Source organism: Nannospalax galili, unplaced genomic scaffold, assembly GCF_000622305.1.
Source record: "Nannospalax galili isolate Female #2095 unplaced genomic scaffold, S.galili_v1.0 scaffold1025, whole genome shotgun sequence".
Taxonomy (NCBI): domain Eukaryota; kingdom Metazoa; phylum Chordata; class Mammalia; order Rodentia; family Spalacidae; genus Nannospalax; species Nannospalax galili.
In genome coordinates, this window is record NW_008353598.1 from 249,659 (window position 1) to 254,865 (window position 5,207).

Here is a 5,207-nt window from a genome sequence, read left to right on the forward strand (position 1 = left end):
TATTCTGGTGTGGTCTTGTGGGGGAGGGGTTCACCCACACTCCTGTAAGTAACCCCTCACCCATTGCTCTGTAACTAAGCCCAATAAATTCGTTGATTCCCCAGGGTGAACTTTGGTTGAACCATACCTCCGTTTGTTGTTGGGACCTTGGAACAAGGGGTGCATGTTGTTTACATCTTCCCTAGGGAAGGAGTTTTAAGAACAAAGCCAAAATAAATCCTTCCTGTTTTTAAGTTGTTCCCTTAAGGAATTTATCACTGGGTAGAAAAGTCTGAGCAAACTTGACAAGAAATTCTAAAGAGTGGTGGTTAATCTTATCAACTTGACAGGATCTGGAACCAACTAAGAGATTTACCCTTGAACAGATCTGTAAGGGTATTTCCAGAAATTATTAAACGAGAGAAGACCCTCTCTGTAGTGGGCAAAACTTTTTAGCAAGTGGCTGGACTGTAAAGTGGTCTGAAGAGAGCAGGCTTGCCTGCCTGTCTTCACTTCTTGCTGATGAATGCATCTGCTCCTGCTGGTGCCATGACTGCAGCAGTCCTCCACTGACATCAGACTCCAACCAGCTGCTTTAGCCTTCCAATATGAACTCCAGGAATCATCTAGGCCTTATCATGAGATTAGGACTTCTGAGGCATCTAGCTTTGTGGACTGAGCTTCTACCGGGTACTGTTTCTCTAGAGAACCCTGCCTAAATCACCAACCTGGGTAACATCACTGTTTATATAAAAAATACTAAGGAATCTATAAACAAGTCTTTAGAAGTAAACAGTGCCTTTAACAAGATTTCAGAATTTAAGTGTAGTAGTAATTTTGAAAATCAAATCTTGGGGCTGGAGAGATGGCTCAGCGGTTAAGAGCACTGACTGCTCTTGCAGAGGCAGTGTCCTTAACTCAGTTCCAGGGGAACCTGAAGCTCTCTTCTGACCTCCATGGCATTGTACAACACAGGTGCACTCACATTCATGCAGGCAATACACTCATACACATAAAATAAAAAATAATAAAATATTTAAAAAACAAAATTAAATCTTAAATTCATTTCTGCTGAGTATGGTGGCACACACGTGTAATCCCAGAGATTGGGAGGTAGACAGAGGCTGAAGGATCAACTTCAAGGTCATCTTCAGCTACATAGCTAGTTCCTGGCCAGCCTGGGCTACATGCGACCCTGACAAGAAAAAGAAAAAAAAAGTAAATAAATAAAAAATAATTCCATTAACAATAACATTATTATTATTAATTTTAAAGACAGGGTCTCCCTGTAGCCCCAACTTGCCTGTAACTCAAAACAATAGCATTAAATTTTTAAATAAGCTTGCCTAGAGTTCCAACCACTCAGGAGGCAGGAGGATAACTTCAAAACAAGAGATCAAGCCCTTGCCAGGCACAGTAGCACACACTTTTAATCCTAGCACTCTGGAAAAGAGGCAGGAGGATCTCTGTGAGATGGAGGCCAGCTTGATCTACACAGTGAGTTCCAGACTGGCTGGGGACTGACTATAGGGAGACCCCGTACCAAAAATAAAAACAAACAAAAACAAAAAAGAGGTCAAGCCCAGTCTGGGCAATATAGTAAGACCTAGTCTTAAAAATAAAATACTAACTGGGCATGGTGGCGCATGCCTGTAGTCCCAGCACTTGGGAGGCAGAGGCAGGCGTATCTCTGTGAGTTCAAGGCTAGCCTGGTCTACATAGTGAGGTCCAGGAGAGCTGGAGCTACTGGGAGACCCTGCCTCAAAAAGGCCAAAATAAAATAAAATAAAATAAAATAAATAAAATAATAAAATAAAATAAAATACTTAGAGGCTGGATGTGGTGGTGCAACCTTTTAATCCCAGCACTGGGGAGATAGAGGCAGGTGGATCTCTGTGAGTTCAAGGTTAGCCTTGTCTACATAGTCAGTTCCAGGCCAACTGGGTGTACAGGGAGACCCTGTCTCAGAGAGAGAGAGAGAGAGAGAGAGAGAGAGAGAGAGAGAGAGAGAGAGAGGAGGAAATCAAAACTCTTCCATGAGGAATACTTAGAAACAAATTTAGCAATAAATCTGTAAGATTTTCATGTTTTCAGTCCTTGCAGTCCTAGATCTGGCCTGTAAATGTCTCTTCTTGTGTGATACAAGTATTAGGAAAGAAACCCATTACATTACTTAAGATTTCTCACAGTGCTATCTAAACTCCTCTGGGGATTAGAAAGCAGGGAGCAATCACAATGGGATTCCGAGTCCTTGGAGACATTCTACCACAGTGACTGGGTGGGGTGGATTGAGGGGCATGAGATTTCTATAGGAGACAGTTCTGAAGAGGGAGAGGGTCTGTCACAAACTGGCTGACAAATTAAGCAGTGAGGAACATGAGCTGAGGAGAGTACAATGGTCAGTGGCCCTGATGTTTATGGTAAGGAAGGAGAGCAGTTGGTTTAGTGCAGGGGTTGTGCCTGAGATGACTCTCATCTTCCAGTGCAGAACTCAGAGATCCGTTTGCTTCCCCCATTCTGAGTCACTCTGTGACTAGGACTTTTGTCATACCATGCATGCTGGGTCAAGGGCCTCTGGAGTCAGCCTGTATTCAGCCAAAATTCACTGGGCCTCATGTTGGCTGCAAATTTCCCCACATCCCCTAGGCACATAGAGAGAAGGCCTCTGGAGTGTGTGAGGGCCAATCTAGCCCACATATCACCAGGACTCCTCTGGTGTGCATGTCAAAAGCATCTGGAGTTCATTAAAGCCCTGCCTCAGACAATATACCCTTAACCCACCTGGCAGAACACTGGCAAGGCTCAGCTTTACATACAGCACCAGCCTGTTTGCTGGGCGCTGAGAGGAACTGCAGCAAATCTCAGCTTTGACCTACTTCCTCCCCCATATACCTGACAGATTCTAACATCAGAGGACCTGAAAGATGCTTCTCAGTCCAAGTACTTCAGCTAGGAAGAATTTTTTTTCTCAGTTTTCTCTTATTGAATTTTACTTACTTTTATTCTTTTTTTTCTTTTTTTTTTTTTTCTTCTTTTGTCTTATTGAGACAGAGTCTCCCTGTGGCCTGTAGTAGGGCTGGCTTGGAACTCACTATGTAGACCAGGCTGGCCTTGAACTCACAGAGATCTGCCTGCTTCTGCCTCTGTAGTGTTGGGATTAAAAGCATATGCCACCACACTCGACTCTGCAATGTATTTTTATGTATATTTTTATTGAATTTTTGTGCATTTCATACAAAACCTCTTAATATATTTATAGCCCCATAGTCCCCATCTGCAGCACCCCCTAAGCCCACCCACCAGATTCCATGCATTCTGTCATATATGCTAAGGCCTATCGAATCAAGTTTGTATACCCAGATGTTCCTCGATGTGAGATCATCCACTGGAGCCTGTTCAGCCTATATAGCTTTACTCCCTTAAAAAAGACCAACTCTCCCTCACCCAGCAGTGGTCAGCTGCCAATAGTCCCTCCGCTAAGGTTGGGATCTCCTGTCCATTTCCCCAGTCTGTGCTGGGTTTTTGTCTGATTGAGTTGGCATGAGTCTGGCACATGCTTTAATTAAATTTTTATCTCTTCTCTCATTCATTTCCTATTTCTCCTTTTAATTTCCTTATTTTACTTTTTTTGTTTTGGAAATGAAAATCTCAGTAATTTGAACAAAAGCTCAGTTGAAAGTCTTACCAATAGACTAGATAAAGCAGAAAAAATAACATAAGGTCTTGGAGACAAGGTTGATGAATTTTCGTATTCAGACAATGACAAAGAAAAAACTGATTGTAAATAGAACATAGATCTATAAGGCATGATTAAAACAGTGGCCAAGCATGGTAGTGCACGCCTTTAATCCCAGCACTTGGGAGGCAGAGGCAGGTGGATCTCTGTGAGTTCCAGGACAGCTAGGGCTACAGGGAGACACGGTCTCAAAAAGACAAAAAATAAATTAAAAAAAAAAATAAAAACATACTAACTACAGCAGACAAAGGAGTAGAGGTACAGGCTAAAGACACAGAAAACCTATTTAGTGCAATTATAACAGAAAATGCAGCGAATTTCAGAAAACATGGGCATCCAGGTACAAGAAGCAATTAGTCCTCCAAATAGACATAACCCCAAAAGAACATCTCCACAAGATGTTAGGGTTAAACTTCAGAAAGTACAAGAGAAGGCCGGGTGTGGTGGCCCAGGTCTTTAATCTCAGCACTTGGGGGGCAGAGGCAGGTGGATCTCTGAGTTCAAGGCCAGCCTGGTTGGTCTACATAGTGAGTTCCAGGCCAACTGGGGCTACAGGGAGACCCTGTCTGAAAAAAGAAAAAAAAAAAAACCCTACAGAACCAAGAAGAAATATTGAAAGATACAAGGAAGAGGTGCCAAGACATTTAAAGGGCAAACACATCTGAGTAACCTCAGATCTCTCAGGAGAAACTCTAGCAGTCAAGAAGTCAAATCAAGCCCTAATATAAAAAACAAAACAAAACAAAACAGCACACCTAGAATACTAGAGTCACAAAGTTATCCTTCAGAATTGGAAGGTGTGGCTTACCATGCCAATATTACATTTATACCTGATAAACAGCCTGACTCTTAACTTTAGTTACAAGTTCAGAGAGTGCTCATTCCTCCATATGTGTCCTAGAACAGTGCTGCTGAGCCCAGCCTCACCCATACTTTTACTCAAAACTGTTTCTTTAGCATCAGTTTGGGGAACTACAAGCTTGGATCCACACTTATCAGATAATCTTGCCCTTCATTCCTAGGCCTAAAACATCTCATATACACACATTCTTCTCAATTTTCACTGTTTGCAATGAGGGTACCAATATGAATACATTCAGTGCTTTGATTTGCTAATTATCAAGCACATCAACATTTATTCACTATCCTGGGTGGAGGGCAAACTGAGGTTCCAAAGGATCAAGGTCAGGTGCCCAGGTCATAAGAGCACATGGCTCCATGAGCTTGTTTGCAGTATTTTTTTTTTTAAGATATGCTGTTTCCTACATTTTTTTTCAATAAAATATTTTTTTTCTAATTAGAAGAAGCATTTCATTACAACAGCATTAACCTATTCAATAACATTTTTCTGAGCTAGGGTACATCTCTTTCAAAATTGGCTGTACATTTTTAGGTTTACAGATGAATTATTATGCTTATATAATCTTTAACTCATTATAAACTCTATAAGACATAAAATTAAATGAGGTTTTAATGTTTAAAAAAGATCTCC